We start from the raw sequence: 25,836 nt of genomic DNA on the forward strand, positions 1-25,836 counted from the left end.
GATGTCATAGAAGCAAGTGTAATGAGTACTAAAACCTTTACTAAAATGCAATACTTGTAATCATCTTGCATCTATTTCTGGTTAGGAAAACATGTTTATTTGTAATCAGATCATTAATCAAAATATCGCAGCAATGATTTCAACAGTTCAGTTCGGATTTTCTTCAGCAGTTTCTTGTGTTATTCTTTTGCTGTTAGTTCTTCCAGCTTTATTTACAACAATCTTTGTATAGTCAATCTTAGAACTACTCTCTCTTCTTATGAATGTGTTATCTCTACTCTTATACTGCAGCCTTAGTCCTAGGGAAATCTTTCTTAAAGCAAAAAAAATAACTATTTCAGTCTTTTTGCACTTTCTCAGTCAATATTGTTTCTCTAAGTGTCCATTAACTCTGGTTTCTTTTAAAAAATATTCTTTAAACAACTTTATCCAAATGTGCTTTTAGTGTGTGTGAGAAGGGGGTTCTGCTCATCAAATCCGCCCAGAATTTTCCCTTTTTTTGACCACCTGTTTTTTGACCTTTTACTGTGGGAGAGCCTCATAGCCTGTGACTCACCCGCGGTAAACTCAGGGTAAAATGAATTGTGCATCTTTACTGCGACTGTCTGTATTTTAAGATAAGACCCCTGCAACGCAGCAAGGGTAAGAGGCAATTGACTGGTTACATGGGAACATATGTGCACATCATCTGCACACATGTGAGGTGACGCATGGGAGAGACCTGTTGTGTGCAGCACCAGATCTACACATAGGTAGCCTTGCGCAGGAGGGACTCTGTGAAATTGGGTACTGATCTGGATTAGGCCTTATAACGCTAGTGTACACTCATAGGGAAAGTCAGTGTGTTTTACCATCTTGTCTGCAGTGACACTCCATTATACACTCATGAGAAGGGCTGCTTTAGAGTGCAGCTCCACTTCTCCTTGGTCTACAGACATCAGAGCTGTACTGATGCACATTGCAACCTGTGTGAAAAAACAATTCTGTAAAGACCAAAGGCATATCTGTACAGCTTATGTGTCATCCAGGAAAGTCATTTTCTCTGTCTCAGCTCAGGATCAGAGAGACAAGGTCTTTTGTCACCCTGCTGGGCTGGGTAATTACTGTTCTCTCCAGCAGCAGGAACAAAGCCCTCCCCCCACAAAGGGGACAATTAACAGTGCTTAAATCAGCTCCTGAGGAGGAAAAGGGTAGGGTGGGGTGAGCTGGTCTGCTTTAGTCAGCCAGAAATCATCTTGTGCCAAGAAGAGGGCATGCCCAAGCCCACTAAACAAAGGAGGGAGGCCAGATATCTGGAGCTAAACCAGGGTGGGGGTTCTTAGTTGTTTTGCTGTGGAAGGCCCTCGCACTGATGTCAGCGAGGGGTGAAGATGAAAGCCCTAGAGCACATATGGAAAGTGACTCCTGGGTGACATCATTTTGAAGTATACCAGCGGTCTGTATCTCAGGATAGGCCAGAAATTCATCCCTGCTGGATTCTCCTGCCCCCACTTACAAGGTCCTGTGCAGGGGGTAGAGCTTGCTTGGCTGTTCTTTTCTGATGGACACTGGCACTGCAGGATGACGCCATTGACAATTGGAAGGAGGAACCCCCTGACTACCATCTGGCGGAGGGACTCTGAATTTGATTAACCCCAGGAACAGTGGGGCACTCCCCAGGACCAGGAAAGCTGGTCTCCTTATCCACTCTGAGGACCAGTTAGAGGAAATATTGGGCATCTTCTCAAAGAAAGAGAGAAGCCCAGAGGACAAGCAAAGTGAAAGGCTAGTGCAGGAAGCCAGTGAAACAGCTCCCTGCAAAGTTTGTTAATATTGAGGGCAGGAGGCCTGAAGAAAGTGCTCCAGATGTGTAGGGATTGCCACCAGGAGCAAAATAGGATTACAAATGACCAAATCAGACCAACGGGGCCTGAGATATACCCTGTGAGAGTAAAAAACTACAATTGGGTGTTTCGTTACCAGACGAGGAAAAATGTAGACTCATTACTTGTGCAGGCCACACAACTAATGACTCGTTTTCTAACAGTGTGATGCCATGGGGGCTCAAACAGTTCAGATCTCGATGCAATCACATGTTTCACCGATACATTTAGTACATGATTCATGTAGGATGTCAATTCAGGTGCAGAATAATTTTGACAAGGCACTTGTGCTCTGTTGGATCTTCTTTGGGTCTGTTTATTTTCTTCTCTGTCACGTAAAAGACTTGACTCTGTCTCCTCAGCAAGATTCGGTGGTATGCGATAGGCCTGGGTGGAGTTCGTGGAGCTCTACCCCACGGAACTTCATGAAGTGTTGGAAGAATTCCGCCATGCTCTGCAGACTTCTGCCAGCAGCGGGCTCTGTTATGTAGTGCGTGCACTGATTTTTAATGCTGGGAGTTTGTCTTGCTCTGTAAAATCAGCCCAAACGGCACTATGCAGCACGTCACCGGGCACTGCTGCTTTCTACTGCTCAAGTTGACATCCTGCTTGAGCGGCAACTTCCTCAACGCGAGAGGCAGATTTCTCAACGCGAGCGGTCACGACCTGCTGCAACTGCCCACATTGATAAATCTGTCCCGGAGGGGTTCTAGTGGACATTATTTTCTAGTGAGCACTCACCAACTTAACGTTGGTAAGCCACTCGAGAGAAAAACTACACCCATCATATGAGATCAATTGACACACTGGATCTCAATTTCCTTTGACCATAATTTTGTGGCCATTCAGCAATGTGGGGGGGCTCTTCTTGTTCCAATACTCATTCCTTCAACCGGATCATTTATTTGTTCTGGTGTTGTCTCACCTGTTTTCTCAGGTTGAGATATGCTGTCTTCTTCTTCTTCAGAAACTTCAATGCCACTTTGTGAATTCACAGGATCCTAGATAGGTGCAACTGTTTGTAGTTCCTCATACTTTCTTCTCTTTGTTTTTTTTTTCTTGCAGTATTACTTTTGGAAGTTGTTCAGCTTGCAGTGTTCTTTGTTCTGGCTAACAAAATGCTACTTTCTCATAGGAACTTTGCCGGAGCTGAGATTGTGGCCCTGTTCTTGATGCAAACTTAAAGTAGCAGCTTCAACCTGGTGAAAGACAGAACGTACAACATCAGCCAATTCAGTGCAGTAATGAAGTATCATGTTATCTGTGATGGTCAAAAGTGCATTCACATATACATCAGGGAGTCTCTTTGTAATCCCCATCAATATTGTGTGAGGATATAACCCTGTCTTCCTGTCAAGAATACTTCGGAGACTCCTCAACACCAAAGGTGAAGCATCTAGCCATTTCAGTAGTGTGGAGACACACTTTGCCAATCAGGAATTCCATTTAGCTGTTCAACAATTCAACAGGTCAATAACTACAGTGTAATCTCTGCTTACTGTGATGCTGAATAAAGCATCTTCAAAACCTTATTGTTGAAATTAGTCCCATGATATGACTCCAGAGAAACTGGTAATCGGTATCTAGGTATCAATTATCTCCACAACAATTTTGTTTCAGTGAGACTGTCACTTCTACGCATTTGGTAGGCTTTCACCCCTCAAATGCACACTATAATCAAGATGCATCTTAACCCATTACATGCAGGCATCTCAATAAAGTCCATTTGCATTTTATTGGAAGAACCCCTTGATCTCCCTACGGGACTCAATGTTACTGGTGTTCTTTTCCCAAAGTTCATCTGTTCACATGTCACACATCGATGGCACAGTTCTTCTGCTAGCATATATCTAGGGTAAACGAATTCTGTTGGAATAATCTTGCCATTGCATTTCTTCCTAAATGTGTTGGACCATGAAAATGTTGTGTCATAGCATAGGATACAATGAACTATCTGGCAGTACTGGTCTTCCATCTGATGACATCTAAAAGTCATTTGCATTTTCCTCACATCCTGCTCTGATCCAACTCCGCAGTTCTTCTCAAACGTTTTCCTGAAATCTTTTGAGTTCTTCCCCTGTATCAGCTACTGACAACAATATCTAAAAGACAGTGTCCTCTTCAGATTAATTTGTGTAGGCCCCATCTAATGTGCAAGCTATAAGGCACAATACTGGTCAACTTCATCAGCATATCTGTTTCCATCTGTGACATACATATTGACACTTTGATGTGCTGCACATTTCACAATTGCAACCTCTGTCGGCATTTGCAGGGCATCAAGCAACATTTTCAAATATTTGCCATTCCTTATTGGCGAGCTAGATGAGGTCTTAAAACCTCTCTGGGACCATAAATGTCCAAAGTCATGGATAACACCAAAGCCATATTGACTATCTGTAAATATAGTCACTCGCAATTAGGGTATTAGACTGCAAGCTCTTGTATGGGCAAATAATTCTGCAACTTGCGCTGAAGTAATATCTTGAACCCATGAAGGTTCTACATCCTCTTGAATTGTACACACAGTGTAGCTGCTCTCAGTTTGCCTTCACTATTTCTCATACTTGAGCCATTCACAAAAATGAGATAAAGGTTCATCTTTTATGTCTGGCCTTGCCTTAGTGCATGAATCTTGCTCAATTTAATCTCCACTGCAGTTTTCAGCTATAGGCAACAAGGTTGATGGATTAAAATTTGGAATCTTTTTGAAGAAAGATTTTCAGCATCAAGGATATGCTGTTCATACTTTGTAAGTCTTCTGTTTATCATGTACTGTGTTTTGTTTGGGTAAGCAAAATTTCTACACAGTTAAAGTATGTCCCACCCCTATGTTTTCCCATCTCTCTATACTGACACCAACCACAGCTACCGATTTAAGGCAGCTGGGCAGTTCTGCGGCTACAGGATCATTGGTAGTCGTGAATCTCCTTGCATCTGCGTGAGCAAGAGAGTGGGGTCCTCCCTCTCACTCCAAAACAATGTGAACATCTTACTGTAATCAGGCATTCCTAGTGCCAGAGAACAACAGAGACATTCTCTCGGTTCTAGGAAAGTTTTTCAGCGATTGTTGTCCCATGGAAGTGGATCAGGCATGTCTTTTTGTGTCAGCCTCAGTAAAGGCTTAGCCACTATGGAATGGTTCAGTATCCATTGTCTACAGTAGCCTACCATTCCCAAAAAACATTCAGTCTTCTCTCTGTGTTCTAGGTGGGTTTATCTGGAGAATGGTCTCTATTCTCTCTCGTGACACCATTCTTGTTCCTTTCTCAATGATATGCCCAACGTACTAAACTTCTTTTCGACAGTATTGTAGTTTACATTGAGCCCCTTTATGTCCATTCTCAGTCAGGGGATTTAATAGTGAAATCTATCCTATTTGCAACCTTTTTGCGTCCCTGACGCCACAAGCCGGTCATCAATATATCTGTGAGGCATCTGCAGTAACTTAAGATTATTTTTCAAGATCTGATTAAATATTTACAGGCTCACAGCATACCCTTGTGGAACTGAGCACAATGCCAAAACTCTCTCTTGGAATACGAAAGAGAACAAATACTGGCTGTCCTCATGCAATGGAATGGAAAAGAAGGCCTGACAGAGATACACAACAGTAAACCATTCTGCAGTGCACGGAATCTGAAAAAGGATGGTGGGTGGATTCTGTACCACAGGACAACATGAACAACAATGTTGTTAATCTTTCATAGGTCTTGCATAATCCTGTATTTACCATTAGATATCTGCAAAACAATAATCAGAGAGTTGCAATTGATTCCAACAATTTCCTTTAAAATCCCTTTCTTCAGCATATCTTCAGTTACAGGCGTTATTCATGCTTGTTTCTGGGATGAAGTTATATGGTGGTGTTCGTAGATACACAGCGTTAGGCTTTACTGTGACTTGGACAGGTTCTTTACTTTTAATCAGTCCAATTGCCTTCCCTGTGAAGTCCCATATTTCTGGGTTCACTGTCTCTTTAATATAAGAGATAAGTCTTCAACTGTTCCTACTGGGTCCAATCCTACAGTTGTTTCCTGTTGGGCCATAGGAAATTCAATATCTTAATATTTTCCGGTGTACATTACATACAACAATTTAACTTGCACATCAAGTCTCTCCCTAACAGATTTACAGGACTAGAATCACAAACAATGAATATATGGTTTTCCTCAAACAAACATATTTTTATAGGAACCTTTTCTGAAGCTGGGCTAGTTTCCTGTTTATTAGAAACTCCTGCAATTTGGATCGTCTTTCCCCAGAGGGGTAGGTCTGGACTGGGACTTCAGCTGTGTTAACAGTGGATCTGGTATCTCTTGTGTCGATCAAAAATTACACTTAATGGCCATTGACTTCTCCTTCTACAAATGGTCCACTGTGGTCTACCTCCAAGACTGTCCCAAGCATGCAATCTTCTTCCCCTCTCAGGCATTGTCATTGGGAATTGTCAGAGCGAAAACTGTCATTATCTAGCGAAGGGTACTGTTGCAATGGATTCTGATTTTGGGTCTGAAATGTGCATTGAATTCACATTTAATCTAGAATTTCTCATACTGTGTGGGATTATTGGGGCTTGTGGAACCTGCATCCTTTGAAAATGTTTAAAAATTGGGACTTTCATTTGCTGAACAAACCTATTCTACATTTTATTTCCTCCTTTCATTTGATCATTCCATTCACTCTATCTGGATTCAGTCAATACTCCCTCTTTTAATGCTCAATTGTATCACAAAAATGACAAGGGGTCCATTCCTTCAGCATCGCAACATCCATACCAGAATTCTTATCCACCAGAACACCTCTGTCTCTACCCTGTGAAACACCAAATCCTCCTTGAGTACCTTGTATGCCACTCTGGTTTTCTGCAAACTTCTGATTTTAAAAGCCTTTATGAGCCAACGTGCCTGGGCGAGCATGAACTTTTCCTTAAGCCTTTTTTTATCTCTTGTTCATCACTACATTATTTTACATACTTTAGAATCTCATCTAATGGTTTAGTTAGCCAGCAAATCACACACTTTTTTATTTGTATACTGATCTCTGGTCTCAGCCCAAAAACAAACTGTGTTACCCTTCTCTGGATGATCATGTCCACTTTGCTGTTGAAACACCAGAAGCAATTGCATATAGTAGCCAACACTGAATCCTTAGTCCCTGGTGAGGTTCTTTATATCTTTACCCAATCACTATCTTTTGGAGGAAATTTGTCTTTCAGGAATGTAATCACCTCATCATATTTTTTTATTACCACAGGATATGGTGCATTAGTGCGGGCATCTCTCATTGGTTTTGCACGTGGCCATTGTACAGAAACCTTTACATTCGCCCCACGAATCACTCTGCACTACAATATTGAAGAACGTATTAAAATCGGTCCACCGCACTTTCAAAATTTGGAAAAACCTGTCAACTTGTGTTTACCACTGTAAAGGCTTCTCTCTCAAAAGAAGTATTATTAAATGCTGAAAGATTGCCTCTGCTCCAAGGTACATAAGCATATCTCCACCTGGTATCACTCTCAATGGAAGAATCAAAGCTCCTCGTGATTCATCTAGGGAACCTGATCATGGATTTTTAGTTGCTTTAACTGCTTCTGATTGTTCCTTCTACTTCTCATGCGTTCTTGCCCATTTATTTTACATTTTTGCAAAAGCGCTCCATTTACAAATGCATTTTACTAGCTCAGTGATGTGTAATCACATTCCTGAAGAACACATTGTCTCAATCGCTTCATCATCCAGTTGTATCCTGAAACATTTCTGCAATGGGACAACTTATCCAAAATTTCATCCCCTGAATCACTATCTAAATCTGATTTCATCCCATCTTTTTCATCTGCATTTCCCTTTGTTTTATCCTTCGTCAGCTTCTCAGGTTTTTCAGCAGTAATGGTTGGGTACAGTCTAGTCCTCTCGACTATAGCTTTCCTCCACCTTTGTTGTTCCTCATCCAATCCAGTATCTGCATAAATACGCATAACACTTTTAGTTTTATTCTGGCATTTTTCTCTTTCCTTATCATGTGCTGTTTTCCCACAAGCATGTCATGCTTCGTACTGTGTGTATCTAGACGATGGCTTCATTTCACTTAGCTTTTCATTCAGCCTTCCAATGATTCTGATTTCAAATGTACCATATGTTGGAAAGCTCAAAGGACCCTCATTTTCAGCGATCTTGCACCATCTCACACACAATTCTACAACTCTAAGCGAACCTCAATGAACAATCTTTGTCAACTCCTCCAAAGAAACAAAAACAATTCAATAATCAGAATATTATTATTTTAACACCTCTGACTTTTTCACATGGAATGATTTTTCACAGACGTAAATTAAATCTCGACCAATGGGAAATCATCCTAATCAATGTACCTTCAACTTTTGCACAATTAGGTTCTACCAACACCAATCTATATTAGTACATTCAAAACAATTTGTTATAATCTCTATCTCAATTGTGTAGTAGACTGTACCTCAAAACCTACCCCACAAATTGTTAGCAGGCAAGAAAACCAAACAGAGCTTTCTACACTTATCTCAATATCCCGGGATCTTAGACTACTTTGAAGTATAATAACCACTTCAACTTCTTCACAATAAGAACATAAACATTACCAATTCATTCAACATGCATACTCCAATACCAATTCACGAGCAAAACGCATCAATAGAACAAATCACAACATGTAACCCCATTGATACTCACACCTATACAGTAAACACCTTCGAACTCACAACTTGTCAGTCTTCAAATTCTGGGCTCATAACTCAGAGGTCGATGGATCAAAACCATCCTCTGTTACAAAAGTTTGCAGGTGAGGAAATCAGTTTCAGTTTAAATCTCGGCTTACCAATATCTGGGTTAATTTCTGCTGTTACAGAGACAATGGATTTTAGCCATTGTTTTAGAGAAGATCGGGAGATGTACGTCACATAAATTATAACCACAATTTCTTTTCTATTTCATTTAGTCAATAGTGATAGCTTGGTATGAGTTAAATGGTTTCATTATTAGTATATTTTAGTAAGTTATCTTTATTCAAAGTTAACAAGTTAATTCATATTATTCTCAATCATCAAATATGAACAGAAATCGAAAATGATATGGTTAATCAAATAGTCATAATATCATGCATTATGCACATTCGACAAGGGAAAGAATCCCTATTCTATAAAACCAGAGTCACAACCCATAAACAGTTCTAGCGAGAGAGAATGAGAATTGAAGCATAAAGCTTATAAATCAGTTCAATAAGTCAATAATTTATCAAAGGAGAACTACCCATAAAGAGAGGTTCAAGAAACTCAAGAGAGACTCAAATCATCGTGGAATAGAGAAATGGTTGGACTGAGCATCAGCAGTAAAAGCAGCAATCAGCAATAAAGGTCTGGATAGAGTCTGTATGGCCAGAGTGATAGCCTACTCTAGGATCACACACTTTTATAAAACAGACAAGCTTGATGTTTCTTCTTTCCTTTATCCAGTCATACATCTTTCGATGCTCCCATGGAAAACAAATGTCTCCCTGTCTTCTCACAGGAATGCTATAGTCCACAGACAGAGATGTCTAAGTTTGCTACTAAGTTGTATCATCTGTAAGTTCATTCAAATCATTCTCTATTTCTAACCTTCTAATATATCAATTTTGTACATTTGCAAACAATAGTCTATGAAAAGAAAACATTTAGTACAGCAACCATTCATTTTCTTTAGACATGCTGCATCTTCATATCTGAACTTCTTTACTACCTCACTAATGACAATTCTTTAATCATGAGTTAATCCATCATCATTCTTTAGCTCACTATGCCACCCCAGTTCAGACCCAGATTTATGCAAATCCGTGCTCCATGGGACCAATCCAGCCCAAACTACCATGCCAGGTCTTCCCTGAACCAGAAACAAGCATCCTGGGATCGGTTTCAGGATAACACCCCTCATCTGCCATGCTAGCGTGAATCCAGTGACAAAGTGGGAAAAGAATCCACACTTGGGAATACCCAGGCCATCTTAGGGCAAAGCAAAAACAAGGAGATGATGGAAGGAGTGCTGAAACATTTTAGACACTCACCCCCACTCACAGATCTGAGTTGAATCCCTCATCATTCTATAGCTCACTTTGCCACCCCAGTTCAGACCCAGCCATATGCAAAACAGTCTAGACCCTGTGGCTCATGGGAACAGTCCAGTCCGAACTGCCAAGCCAGGTCTTCCCTGGACCGGAAACAAGCATCCTGGGATCAGTTTCGGGGTAACACCCTTCTTCAGACAGGCCAGCTTGAAATCAGTGGCATGGAGAGCTGGTATTTCTGTTTTTAGGTACTTCATTTCAGGCCATGCTTGCTTATATAGTAAGATAATGCTCATATTTCTCTTTAAAGGCCTGTTGGTGTCTGACTCAACAGAACAATTTCATCTGCATACTATAAGCTTTAGTTCAACGCATTGTGAATGTGAGTTAGCCTTGTCCAAGGCTTCATTAAGGTCTGCCATATAAATTTTGAATAATAAAAGGCACTAACATGCAGCCTTGTTTTAGCCCATCAGAGGTCTGATGTTTTCTTGATTTTTGCAGAATTGGCACCCAGTTTTATCGAGTCCCAAGTGTTGGACTAAAAGAATTCTATTACACATTGGAGGAGGGCCCGGTTTCCTCAATTTTTCAATTTCAGCCATAATCATTTTTTTGATGCTTTGTCAAATGCAGAAAACAAACATACAATAGTATTTTTTTACTGCATGCTTCCCCTGCAAGAATGGACAAAGCTGGAAGATTTGTAATGTTACTGCTTCCAGCAAGGAGGCCTATTTGGTGTACAGGAACAAATCTAGTTAAGAATTTAGTCTCGATATCAATGAGGGCTTTTACACTATGGTTGGCCTGGATCCCCCATAATACTAGCTTTGTTGATGAGATGTAGGATAGTTGCTCTCCAGGAGTCAGGAATAAAACAGTTGCCAAGCAATCATTAAACAGACTCGAGGATCTGAGAACAGAAGCCCATATTTGTTTGAAGTAATCCATTGTGAACAGCATTTGGCCCATGTGCACCTTCAGATTTAGCTTTATGGATTACCATGCAGTCTGTGTGTTAGTGCAATCAGTACTCATTGTGCCACTCAGTGCTTTATTCTCCTGTCACTTGTTTGACCTGACCTCACCGTTAGTGCAATTGACTATCATTCCTCAAAAACGTTTTGAATGATTGATTTTTCAAATGTGTTGCAACTTTGCCCAGATATTTTGCAGGAACCACCTTTTGTTCTCCAAACCGTTTGGTTGTAGTCCCTTCTTAATTTAGACACAACTTCCCCTTTTCTTTGTTCTGCTTTTGATGGTTGATTTAGCCAAAAAAAAAAGATTTTTTGATCAGGTAAAAAAAAGAGTAAATGTGGTGAAAGGAGACTTACCCTGCTTCCACTGTGTAGCTAAGGCGGCTGCACAAGGAACAGTCAGCTCCCACTTTATGAGGCTGATGTTAGCAGAGGCATACACACAAGCTCACTCAATGAATTGTCCAGCCGCTATGCCTCTTAAAGGACTTTGGGGGTGATGCACCCTATATTTGTGCCCCCCTCATCAAATGTAAAAAAAACTATAACGTTTTATTCCTGACCGCAGCAGTGAGATTTTTTTGATGTGGGCCAGTTGTTTAGATTTCTGAGGAAGGTGGGAAGGGTGTATTGCCAGTCACTGTGTCAGAGTAAACCTACGCAGACCAGAAGACAGTATGCACTAGTTACTCACTCTTTGTTAGCGTGCATGTCGAGTTGGACGGCAGCCTGTCTGCGGCCAGCACGACCATGCGCACTAGAGGCCTCCCTCACATGCTCAATTAGTGAGCCTGGGGAAATCATAGTTGCAGCTCCCCGGTCTCCTAATGAGTGGTACCTTCACCTGCCCAAGCCAATCCTGGCAATACTCTCATGCTGTGTTGATAAATTATAAGCAATAGAGCATTGTCTGGATTGGCTCGCAGAGACACTAGTAGTTACTAGGTCTCTCTGAAGAAGCGCAGGGCTGGGTGATTCCGATGGAGCTCTTGCATGACCTATCACTGCATGGCTCTGTTATAAAGCGATGCAGTGATTGGCCTCTGCTGTTACTGGGGCATTCTGTTGTCTGTCTTCATCATGCCAAATAGCGTGCCTTTTGCAGCACACGGCAATGTAGTTGTAGTGCACACTGTGTCATCGTGGGCACAACGCACACAGCACTGGGCATACGACCAGGAAGCAAGGCAGAGGAGTGTCAGAGAAAGAGACATACTATTTATTTCTCGTCAGAGTCATCACCTAGTCTCCGTGCTCTCACTCTCGCATCGCTTGCCCAGGCCTGGCTTTAAGGCAGCAGCACTTGGAGTGGAGCCGCACTGTGTAAAAAAATTAAATAAAAGAGGTTAAATAAATTGCAAGAAATACATTGATTACGTTCAGACAGACTAGTCCCTAGTCTGTCTTAATGTAATTAATGTATATAATGCAATTTTATAGATGAATGTTTTTGGTTGTGATCACTCCTTGAATGTGGAAGAGCAGTTGGCAATGGCAAATGCTGTATGGCTTGGCTGCTTTATTATACAGGCATGTGGAGAGGATGTAGCTTAACAGCTAGAGTGGCTGACCTTGAAACTGAGGAAGCAGGGTTCAAGTCTTGGCTGGAATCTCAACATTCTGGGCAAATCAGCATGGAGAGTTTTAAGTGATTTGAAATCACTTAAATCTCTTCATGCCTAAAAATGAATGTTTCTGTCTGTAATGAAATGCAACTGGAGCACATGTAAAGTGCACACCATACCTTTGGGCTGAGTTTGCATTATATAAAAAATAAAATCAGTGTGGTTGGTCCTTAGTTTGTTTCTGCTTTTGAATTCGTCACCTCTCTCACTCTTGTATGTCCAGACCCGGCCTGATGGCAGAAGAACTTGGAGTAGGAGTGTAAAAAAACAAGCATTGGCATAGCCAATAGGTCTCGCTTTTGGGACGTTATAAGTGTTCAGCCATGCAACAGTTGCATAACTAAATACTTATAAGGTCCCAAAAGCGAGTCCTATTGGCTATGTCAATGCTTGTTTCTGTTTATTACTGCTCTGTAGTAATGGCGGCGCACGGGTGCCACCATTACTACATAGAAGTAATAAACAGGAGAAAAAACCTGGCTCCCGGAGAACATCAAAGCGGGCTTGCGGCCGCGAAAATGAAAGTGATCGCGATACAACATCAACGCGGCCCGAAAGTGAGGCGCGCGCGACCGCGCACATGCACTGTAGCTCTAGGCTACAGTGGTAGCACTTTTTTGAGCCCTCACAAAAATTCTCGCCAGACCAGCGCATGTGCTGGGTCAGGCGAGACCTAAAAAGAAACTAAAATAAATTAAATTATAAATAAATTAGGTTATTAGTTGAGTCTGTTTTGTTTACTATGGGGGGGCATTGGTTGAAGAGCAGTTTAGTTTTGTGCATGGTGTTCATCAGGGCTTTAAGTGGGATAAAAAAATACGGGGGGTCTCTCAAATGGGTGTGGCCAATGTAATTAGGGGCGTGGCTATAAACACGTTAGCTAAAAATCTGTGCATAGCATAGTGTGCCGCCCGAGTTGTATTTTGCTGTTTCTGTTATTACATCCAGATATATGATACAACAAGTAACATCATACTTAGAACAAGTCAGGACTAATGGCTTTGGCAATGGTTGTTAGTTGCATAAGATAAATAAGCAGCAACTATGGCTTGTATATAATATTGAAAAAGCTTCCACTTAAAGCCCTGGTGACAACATGACAATGTTGCTGCTCCTGGGTTTCAAAAGACAAGGGAAATCCAGAGAGAAAATAACTCTCTTTAAAGGATTTCCTTTCCTCTACAACGCTCATCTGGCATGACGTCATGCCGTAACTTCTCCACTAGTGAGAAGTGAGCAGTGTAAGCACGCGCACATCGGTGTTTCTGCTGTCACTGCAGTCGGGGAAAAACAGACCACCTGTGCCAGGGCACAAAACAGAGCCCAATTGAGACCCGTTTCGAGACCCCCTTTGAAAACTGCTGGTGCTCAGCACTGGTGAGACCCGGCCCGTTTAAAGGCCTGGGGGCAGATTTACAAGAAAGTGACACATCTGTAGAGATGCGTCACTTTCCGTGCGACAACATGCAAAACCCTTGTGTCACCATGGATGTGCCGTATTTACAATTCAGCGCACCATGGCGCAAGGATTGACAGATGCGTCAGAAATTCTGACGCATCTGTTGACGGAAAAGTCATGCATTGCTGGAGTCGTGTCACAAGCACGACGCAACACCAGCAATGCTCAGGGGTGCCCTATACCTAACATGCTGTGTCACTCCTTACGCCTGCTTCAAGCAGGCGCAGGGTTTTGACGCAGCATGGACGTAAAAGTGACTCAGTGAAGTCTTGTAGATTTCACTGCGTCACTTTTACCGGGCTTCCTGCGACGGAACGCCCACCCTGCATACATTAAACCTGACGCAGGTTTAATGTGGCGCAGGGCTTCACAACGTGACGCATCTCCCTAGATGCGTCATGTTGTAAATGGGCCGCAACTTTTACGCTGCCTCTGCGTCACAACAGTGACGCAACGACGGTGCAAAAGTGAAGCAAGGGGCTTGTAAATCTGCCCCCTGGTGTTCATCAGGTGATATTAGTTTGCCTCGCCCTCTGCTCGCAATGTAATTCACTTGGCAGGCACTGCACTGGCAGTCTCAGTTACAGTGAGTTAGTTCCATGCACACTACCTTCACGCTAATATTCTGTGTTTAAACTAAGATACCAATGTCTGGCCTGAGGTGTTTACATTACAATGCTTAACATATTGATTGTGGAGCAATAGTAGGTCAGGCAATCAATGCAATTACCTAATCCATTCCGTGGTGCTTATATGGCAACACATTTCTATCAATGGCTGGAAAAGAAATTGAAAGAATTTCTAGGAACCATTCTAATGGACCTAATACATTCAAGGTAAATCTGTACCTAAAATATAACATGGCCTGGCATGTCACAAACGGAGTTCCTTCTGCATCACGTTGCTGCCACGCTTTAGTTGTGTGCATTGGGGGTTGTGCAGAATAATGCATGGAGTCAGACTCTCTAGCTGCATTTTTTCACTGTGATATATCATGATATGTTAACAATGCTATTATATGCCGTGGCCCCTGGCGCCTTTATTTGCTTCACATGACTAGTAGTTCTGTGAATCAAAGGCATGGAATTTCTTCTCCAGAGTCCAAAGTTGTTTATAGCCCATCCTGAGCCCAGTGTTTATGTCCTGACAATCGCCTGGTAGTCTGAGGGAAGCAGCCTTTTTAGCCCCTCCCAAATGCATGCAATACATTTAAGGAATTTGCAGGGCATGAACATCGTGTCCAATCCAACTATTCACAATAACTTGTATTTCCTCAGTAGATTTAATTTGTAAAGGTATATCAATGGATAAAGAAATCTTAGGTACTCAGCAGTGTTATCTCAAAGTCTGTTATGAAGTTCTGTGTTTATATTGAATAAGCACGTACCTACGTTATTATCATATTAAATCTCTTTATTGATATCATAACACACTTCAACAATTGCTTTAGTAACCTTCTTGCTTTTTCAAATATGTTTGAAAATCCACCATTTGCACGCAATTTTTTCAGAACCCCCATGATCCCCCCTTAAGACAGTCAGGCTCGCTCGCTGCACTCGCAGCATGCACTCACCCCAAACTTTCCATCACTATCAAATGTCATAGCCATTACTGGAATTGTAAGGAGCTAAAGAAGGCATTCCCTGCACATCTTAGATATTCCTATCCACCTCTGGCTAAAGCATTGAACATATAAACTGCACACTGAAAATAGAAGAGGAACCCAGAATCATAAAAAGGTATTCCTGTTTCTAAACTCATAGCAGCTCCATTATATATAGCTTAGTCATGGTCTTCCCCTATTATTTCCCTCTATATGGTTTCTAAACAGCTTCCTTTCATCTGATCCTACCTGAGCTTCAACCTGGATGCATGCCCCTACGTTGGGGTATGTCCCTTGGGCAATGATCAGCTACCTTAGCTGATCATCCCCGGATGAAGGTCGTTACGGCCGAAATGCATTGGGATGAATAAATGTAATATGAAATAAATGCATTCTGGGTAATGCAGTCCAAACGTTGGATAAAGAAGATTTGTTGTTGTGAAATAAACAATACAAAGAACCTTTGAAGAAAAGATCTCGTTTTTGATATTCATGAGAAAACTAAAATAACTGTTGAAACCCAGAAGGGAACACACACGTCTGTGCCCAAGGAACATACCCCAACTTAGGGGCATGCAGCCAGGTTGATTAATACACACTCATGTTCGGAGAGTGATAACTTGGAGCACGACACACCTTACGAAAATTTATGCAGACTGAAAGTAGTGCGCGCACCACAATTCATATATAGAAATATTCCTACCTGAGCTTCCTCATGTATGTAAATTAAATGAAAAATGAAAACTCTGAAAAGATTTTGAAGGAAAGCAATTCATGGAAACCCAAATTTAATGAAAAATGATTTTAGGAAATACAAATAAATCGAAAAAGAACGGAGACATTTTGAAAAAAAAATAATTTAAGAAAATACAATTACATGGGAAACAGTAGTGTACCATATTTTAAATCCCAAATAGGGACTACGGTTTTAAAAATTCTAAACTATAGCACTTTTTACTACAATTTCCAAAAATGCATTGCTTCTCAGCAATGATTTTCTAATTAAATAGTTTTTGTTTGAAAAAACATACAATTCTATCTAAATACATTTATATTTGTGTTTGCTCCTGTCTGATTGACAAATAAAAGAAGTGTTTTCCATTTCAAAGTGGCTTGTGCGCTTCTTGAATTCGTGTGAGAAAATATACTGGAATATGTAGTGAAATTTCTAGAAGAACTGTAAGCGTGCCCCTTTCCTGAAACTAGCAGGGTGTTCGATGTATCCAGAATACATATATATCTTCAATGACAAAACCAAAGGTTCAGGATAAATTATAGTTAGGAAAACTTAATATTATTTCTATACAAAAACATTTCTGCACAAAACAAACCTAAAGAAAATCAAACTTAAACTACACAAACATTAGAAATACTGAAGTAACAGTTATAATTTTAAGCTATATTTTACACCTTGCACAAAACATAATATCACTCGCGCACCTCGGTACACAGTGTTGTGAACTCACTAACCACAGTACTTTTCGCAGTACTTTCATAAATTTCGAAGATGATATTTACACCTAATGATTATATTAAATTTAAAGGATGTATTTAGGGTTTCATTCATAGTTATTTTTATAAACATGTATGTGTTAATATTGAAACTATTGATTGTGTTTGTGAAGTCTACCGATACCGCGATAATTTTGAGATAGTACCGCAGTACTTCCACTTTAGCATTTAATCTGCTTCGAACTTTGTCCATTGTAGGAAACAACATGTGCCGCCCTGTGTGTGCACACCAGTTACTGCATGGCATGGACTTTTTCAGTCCATGAAGTGCAGGAACTTTTTTTGACGTTCCCATTGCGATGCCTATTTTTAGAAGCACTGCCATGGGAATGCCCAAAAAAATGCCCTCCAGACAGGAGGAAACTCCTCATCTGGCAGGCGGCCCGACCGTGGCTGTGGCGGTGCAGGGGTGGGGTGGACCAAGTGCTGCACCCCCAAATTTGTAATCGGGCCCTTTGTGACATTGTGCAGTGTTGAAGAATGTATAAGTAATAGTGACTCTCAGATTGTTTACGTTGGAGTATAATTGTGAATGTTATTGCGACGGGTGTCTGCCTTTTCACCATTTCAGTAAAAGTTACAGGGTACTTTTGCAAAATGTAAAGGGTTGTCCAGAGGATCTCATTGTACATGCATTATAATGTACTTTTCTATTGCTGTGAAGCAATTTACTCAAAATTGTATGTCAATTGAGGTTATATCTAATTATGGTAAACAATGACAAAAACCTCTTTTGAATGTATTCAAAGTTTTAAAAATTGCTTATTGCGTTAATATTCACTTATACATTATGGGGCATTTTAGTCATTGAATTACATCGCCCTTGTGCCATGCCTGGAGGCTCATGGGTTACGCAACTACTAAATCAGATTTATCAAGCAAGCCACACAAAGCCACCTTGTGTGGCCCTGCACGGCTTAATAAATCTAGAGTAACGCAACACAGCACGAATGCCTGCATAGCATTACTCTGCCTGAGGTGGGCGTTCCATGGGTGTAGGGTGGGTGTTTCCACAAACTCACCCATGGATTTTGGTGTATTCCCAGATTTACCAATACTGGAGGAACTGGGAATTTGTCATAATGCTACACCTCCCAGGTGAAGCATCACAAAGAGAAATATCTCTATTTCTCCTAGTTTTTAACTCTTTCTATATGTGCTGCATTCTGCAGCACACAGAGAGAAAAATGCCTCTGAGGATTGTTCTTGTAGAGAAAGCTGCCCCTTCCTGCAGAAAACAATCCTGTCTGCAACGCAGGCACCCTTGCTCATGGCACAAGGGTGCCTGCATTGACGCTAGGTAACATATTGTGCGTCAGCACAAGGAAAGGACAGGAATGCACAATATAATGTTAAATGCAGCACATTCCTGTCCTTTCTCTTTCACATAGCATAGCAAGGTGGCTTGATAAATATGCCCCTATGTTTTGTACTCCCTTGAATACAGCAAAAAACAGCATAATGTCTAGTAAATATGGGTGATTTCACACATATGCCTTGTTTCCCGCATGATGCAAAAGGTTACACCCATTAGAGCTACTGAGGTAATACACATTTTAGGGTCTAGGTATAGCTTCCATGATACCTTCCATTATGAAAAGCACATGTGATATTGTCATATGGATTGTATCTTCTTTATGATGGCAACAAATATGTCATTTGAGATGGCATCAATTACATCATCAATGGTATTATTTAATATGTCATGAGTTATAAAATAGTTGAAGTCATAAGCACTGCATAGCAGAGGTAGAATTTATAGTAAGTTCAGTAAGTAATTTCTGGTGAATTTTAGTGGTTTATTTTGGTAATTTCTGTGTTATTTTAGCGCCTAACAATGACATCACTTTAACCTTTATTTATTTTCAGTGAATTTCTGAGTCTGGTAAAATGTAGATTTTCCACAGCCCTGGTGGGCTGAAAATCTGGATTTTATTAAAGACACGGAGGCTAATATTATGTAATAAATCCTTTATTGCCACCACTCAGTAGCATGTTAAAAGCTTTTTAGAACACAGAATAAAGAACTTTGAACAACATTCCAATTCCATAAAACCCTCCAGCAACCAGTCCTCATCCTTCTTTATATTGGCTGTGAAATAAAGAAAAACATTGAATCGTAAAACGAACTGTTAGTCTCAAATCCATCCAAATAAAGGAAAACTTCAATCTTTTTGTGACGTAACGATGAGATATGAGCAAATCCAACAAGCTCCAGATAAATTAAGTTTGACCTGCAAGAAAAACAGAAAAACATCAGGGTTGGGAAATATAAGGGAGGGATAATATTAGCCTCTGTGTCTTTAATAAAATCCAGATGTTCAGCCCACCAAGACTGTGGAAAATCTACATTTTATGTCAAGACCCGGAGGCCAATATTATGCAAGTTCAAAGCACATTAACCAAACATCTTGCTGCACTTTCAATGGGTTTGAAGTTAAAACGTCTAAAAATGGAGTCCGAAGACCAATCAGCGCATCATAGAATGTCATACAAGCTACCACCTCTTGACAAAAGCCTTAGAAGCAGCTGCACCCCACACTGAATGCGCACCAAACCTACTTATGTCAATACCAGCTCTCTTCATCAAATCTTTCACCCATCTCGCCAAAGTGGGCAAAGTAACAGCTTTGGAAGGTTACCTGAAAGAAATGAGTAATTGAACTACCCCATCAGGTTTTAGACTACTCTTTCTACGTTCATATTCCTTCACACATCGCACCACACAAGGTTTTTCCTTTTTATTCAAGAATGGATAAAAAATGGTCGAAGAATTAGTTTTAGTTCTTTGTTTAATGTAAAAACAAATACTCTCAGGAGTAAAACACCTACTTGTGACATCTAATGCACGGACATCAGAAACTCTACGGAATGAAAGAAGGCACAACAACATTGTTAGTTTGTAGGGTAAATCCTTCCAACTTAATCCCATATTATCATTCCAAGATTCCAGAAAATGAAGTACATGAGAAACATCCAAAAGAGAAGTATATCTAGCACCAGGTGGTTTTGCCAATCTGATGCTTTTTAGCAATCTTCTCACCATAATATCCTGTCCGACTGTAATACCATTCACAAGAATGTGACCCGCAGAAATAGCAGATCTATGAAGATTCACTGATCTATAAGCCAAGCCCATAGAAAACAAGTCTGTTAAAATATTCAATCCCTGAACTATATCTGCTGATATGGGATCCAGGTCCCTTTCCACACACCAACCATTCCACTTATTCCAGGCTGATTTATATGCCTCCCTAGTTCCATGTGCCCAGGATTCCTCAATGAGTTTTGGAGTCTCTGATGAAAGTCCAGGCTTTTTCCAGACTTTCCTGAAAGTCTCCAAGCCAGAAGCTGGAGCTGACCTGATTCTACCAGACCATGCAGCTCTCCTAGGGGACCTCGCAAAATGCCCTGAAACATTGGAAGAAGTATTGGGAAATCCACACTCATCTCCAACAACGCAGGGTACCAAGCCTAAGAACTCCAAAACAGGGTGATCACCACCACTGTTTCTCTCCACTTGCGAATCATTCCTGTCACTCTGCTGATCATTGAAAAAGGAGGGAAAGCATAGGGACAGAGACCTTTCCAATCTTGAAGAAAAGCATCTATTCCTGAAGCCTCTGCATCCAGATGCCAACTGAAAAACTTTCCCAGTTGAGCATTTAATCTGTTTGCAAAAAGATCAACCTGAAAAGGACCCCAATGAAGGTTCAATCTCAAAAAAACAGTTCTGTCTAAGGACCAATCGCTGGAATCGTACAAATTCCTCGAGTACAATCTGCCACTGAATTGCTCTTGCCTGGGATGTGCTCTGCCTAGATATAAATGTTTCTTTCCAAACAATACTCCCAAAAAATCCTCACAAAATCTGCTAGTCCCTTTGATCGTGGTCCTCCCATACTGTTCACATACATCACTGCAGAAACATTGTCAATCCTCAAAATGACAGAACATCGGGCAGTCCGATCCCCAAAGCATTTTATTGCAAATGAACCAGCTAACAATTCTAAACAATTTATATGAAGCTTCTTTTCCTTACTTGTCCAAAGACCGCCAGTACTTAGCTATCCGCATCTTACACCCCATCCTTCCAAACTTGCATCCACTTCTACAACCAGATGCGCATTCTCTCCAAAAATTGCTCACCTTTTCCACGCTTCCATATTTTTCAACCACCAAATCAATTCTAGTCTTGCTTCTATTGAAAGACATGCATTTCTCTGAATCTTTTAAACCATTTCTCAAATGTAAAGCCTTCAATCTCTGTAAGGCCCTCTAATGTAAAGGACCTTCCACATCGCCACCTTCCCGGAGAGCTGGAAGCATGCCGAGCTCAGCGCCCTCCTGAAGAAACCAACAGCGGACCCCACCGACCTCAAGAACTTCCGCCTCATCTCGCTCCTCCCTTTTCCAGCCAAAGTCATTGAGAAGGCCGTCAACAGACAGCTCGCCGCCTTCCTCGAGATGAACGGATCCATCGACCCCTCACAGTCCTTTTTCCGAGCCAACCACAGCACCGAGACCACCCTGATCGCAGCCACCGATGACATCAGATCCATGCTCGACAACGGGGAAACAGCGGCCCTCATCCTCCTGGACCTCTCCGCAGCGTTCAACACTGTCTGCCACCGCACCCTAGTACAGCGCCTCAGCAACATCGGAATCCAAGAAAAGGCTCTGGAGTGGATCATCTCGTTCCTCGCCGGAAGAACCCAGAGAGTCCGCCTCCCCCCGTTCAGATCCGAAGCCACCAAAGTCATCTGCGGCGTACCGCAAGGATCATCACTCAGCCCAACCCTCTTCAACGTCTACATGAGCCCCCTCGCAGCCATCGCACGCCAACACAAACTCAACATCATCTCCTACGCCGATGATACCCAGCTGATCCTCTCCCTCACCAACGACCCCACCACCGCCAGAGCTAGTCTACACGATGGGATGAAAGACGTCGCCGAGTGGATGAAGAGCAGCCGCCTGAAACTGAACTCAGACAAGACGGAAGTCCTCATCCTGGGATCATCGCCCTCCGCCTGGGACAATTCCTGGTGGCCCCCTGCCCTGGGCACCACTCCCAAACCAATGGACCATGCACGCAACCTCGGATTCATCCTGGACTCCTCCCTCTCGATGACCAGACAAGTCAACGCCATCTCCTCATCATGCTTCAACACCCTGCGCATGCTCTGCAAGATCTTCCGATGGATCCCCACCGAAACCAGGAAGACTGTCACCCAGGCACTCGTCACCAGCCAACTGGACTACGGGAACACCCTCTACGCCGGAACCACAGTCAAACTTCAAAAAAGACTCCAACACATCCAGAACGCCTCTGCACGACTCATCCTGGACATCCCACGACACAACCACATCTCCGGCCACCTGAGAGACCTGCACTGGCTCCCCATCAGCAAGAGAATCATGTTCAGGCTCCTCACCCACGCACACAAGGCTCTCCATGACCTGGGCCCAAAGTACCTCAACGACCGCCCAACCTTCTACACTCCCACCCGCCTGCTACGATCGACCAGCCACGCCCTCGCCTCCATACCACGCATCTGCCGAGCCACCGCCGGAGGAAGATCCTTCTCCTACCTGGCAGCCAAGACTTGGAACTCCCTCCCCATCCACCTTCGGCTGACCCAGGACCACCTCACCTTCAGGAAGCAGCTCAAAAACCTGGCTGTTCGAGCAGTGACGTTTCCCTCTCCCCCAGCGCCTTGAGACCCTCCCGGGTGAGTAGCGCGCTATACAAATGCCGTGATTGATTGATTGACCTGGGAAAATAGCTTGAATTGTAGCTGAAAGAAAACCAACAATGCGACCTAACATTCTTTAAAGAGATACAGTTCAACTTGAGAGTATTCTTTAACTCCTTTCGAATACTTTTTAACTTCTCTTTGGGTAACTTCAGAACACCCTTCAATGTATCTACTACAAAACCAAAAAATTGAGTTTGCTGATTTGGAACACATTGAGATTTTTTTCCTGTTTACCACAAATCCCAACGACTCTAGCAAGTCTATGGCTAACCTTGTATGAGAAAGAAGAGTCTCCCTGTCTTGGTCCATTATCAAAATGCCATCCAAATAGATTATAAGACGAACACCCCTCTCTCTCAGAAAAGATGCCACTAGTCTCAGAATCTTCGTGAAACACCAAGGTGCTGACGACAGGCCGAAAGGCAAACAAACAAACTTCCATGTTTGATCTTTCCACAAAAATCTCAGAAATCTCTGATGATCTTTGCAAATTGGAATCGTAAGGTAAGTATCCTTCAAATCCAATCGGGTCATTCAATCCCCATTCAACAACACATCTTTCGGCAAATGTATCCCCCCCATTTTGAAGTGATGATAAATCACCCAATCGTTCAATTATCGCAAATTTATCACTGGACGCATACCACCATTGTCTTTATTTTCTACTAGAAAAATGTTGCTTACAAATCCTTCAACATGATCTCTCTCTCTCTTATTATTGCTCCTTTCTTTAATAGATCTTGTACTTCCAAATCAATCAATTTCATTAGATCCTTTTGGAACTTTATTCTTCTTGGTAAAACCCTCTGAATTGTGTGGGAAATAAACTCTATTTGAAATCCTTGCACAGTCTCTAAAACTCAAGGGTCCCTTGTGATCGCAAACCATGCATGACAAAATTGGGCAAGTCTGCCACCCAATTTTAAGGGGATAACAGAAAGGTCTAGATTTACCAGATGATCCATTGTCTTGCCTTTCTCCACGGTTATATCTACCCCTCGCTCTTTGTCTTTGGGATTAAAATACGCCACCCCGGAAATATTGCTGACTATGGAAACCTCTGTCGCCACGTCAAAAGGATCCTCTAGTGATGCCCTGGCCTCAGCCGGGGAACCTACTCCACCTTCTCCCGGCTGAACCAAAAAGACGATCATTAAAAACCTTTTTGATCTCCCTTTGGGATTTTTTAAGTGAGCTAAAAGCTCCAACATACTTAGATAGATCCTTAATAAATGCTTCTCCAAAAAGAAGAACATTTGCCGAAGGCCCTTCCTCCTTAGATGCCAGATCAGCTAATTTCTGATCTATTTTAAGCAAAATACTTTTCCTTCTTTCAATGGAAAGTGCTGTATTATCATTACCTAATAAGCAAAAAACTCTCTGAATCCATTGACACCGTTCTTCAATATCAATATTGTTCTTTAAGACATAAATTCCTAAGCCATGTTGAAAATCTTTGACAATGGTCCAACTACATCCAAAAACCTATTTTTACAGGACTTCAAACTTCGATCAATACCCTTTCTAGGCTCACAACCCTCTCTAGCAATAAAGGCTATGATCCTCGAATCAAGCTATGGGGTCACCAACACATTATTTGCAATTGTTGGACGAGGGCACTCTGATCTAAGTCTAACGCGCTTCTCTTCAGGTATATCCCTTATGATCCAGTGTTGAATTTATTCAGCCTTATGTTCAGAAGGAGTCCATTCAGGTGAGAGAGGGTGCTTTATTAATAAAGGATCAAACATGTTCTGACCCTTTGGGTCTATCAGAGTACCGCCCTCTTTCTCTAAAGCATCTTCTTACCTGTAACTTTTATTGTGTGACATATCATCTTCTGAATCGAAATCAGAAGAGCAACTAAGTTCAGTTTCCGCACTGCCGGAGGACTCATCACAAACCACAGTCTTGTTTTTGCGTACTTTTTTAGCCACATCATCTCGCAGGCTATTGGTACAAGAAACAAGGAGCTGGATTGCAGAGGACTGCACCACCAAGACAGGTTACAAATAGTAGTTAAAAATTGCCTGCCTCAGATGGCCAGTTGCCATATGACCACAAATCACAATATTTTTAACAGGGGTATGAGAGGCAATATATTTAAGAGCTCTGCACATCAAGTATAGAAAATTAATGAGTCCACGTTGTTGGTTGTATTCCTTAGTTGTTTTTATTCGTGATGCGCTTAAGGTTCAATACAGCCAACGCGTTTCGCCCAGACATGGGCTTCTTCAGGGCTGTAATGTTTATACAATAAATACAAATTATTTTTAGTTTAAAATCAAATGTGTTGTCTACTATTCATAAAGCACAACTAAATAGTGACTTCTTTATTCAGTAAAAGGTTGATGAGAAAATATAAAAGAAATGTGTGTAAGAAGGAAGGAGACTCATTTATAGGTGAAGGGGTGACTTAATTACTTGGTAAAAGGTTAATGAGAAATCAAAAATGAGGCGTAAGGAAGAGGGAGACCCATTATTTCAGAAGAAGGGGTGAAAAAGGTAAGAGAACCAGTGCTCACCAGGGGTGGGTGAAGACTGTTGTAATTACAGGGACATCTGTCCTTGAGGAGTGCAAAGAGAAAAAGTGGTCAGAAAAATCCCAAGAATGAGCAAAGGAAGGGCTTAATTAGAAGAGGTAGCACTTACCAAGGCAAGAAAAAGCCGGAGCACCTCTGGTTATGTATATGTCAACGGTTTGTAAGCTCCCTACCGTGACTGAGAAAGTATGAGCTAAAGAAACCTGTTGAAGTATGAGAAAAAAAGATTACATCACAATAATGTTCTAATCAGTAATCGTGTGTGATCATAAGAGCGCAAAAGAGCACACTAAACTCTCAGTAGTATAACTGAGGTGATCCAAGGTATAGGAGGACACGGTGATCTGCCTCTTTTGGGCTGATCCGTGGTAGGAATATTAATATCTATGAAGAAAGTGAAGCTATTTAGAAATG

This window comes from Triturus cristatus, chromosome 5_1 (genome assembly GCF_964204655.1).
Source record: "Triturus cristatus chromosome 5_1, aTriCri1.1, whole genome shotgun sequence".
Classification (NCBI taxonomy): domain Eukaryota; kingdom Metazoa; phylum Chordata; class Amphibia; order Caudata; family Salamandridae; genus Triturus; species Triturus cristatus.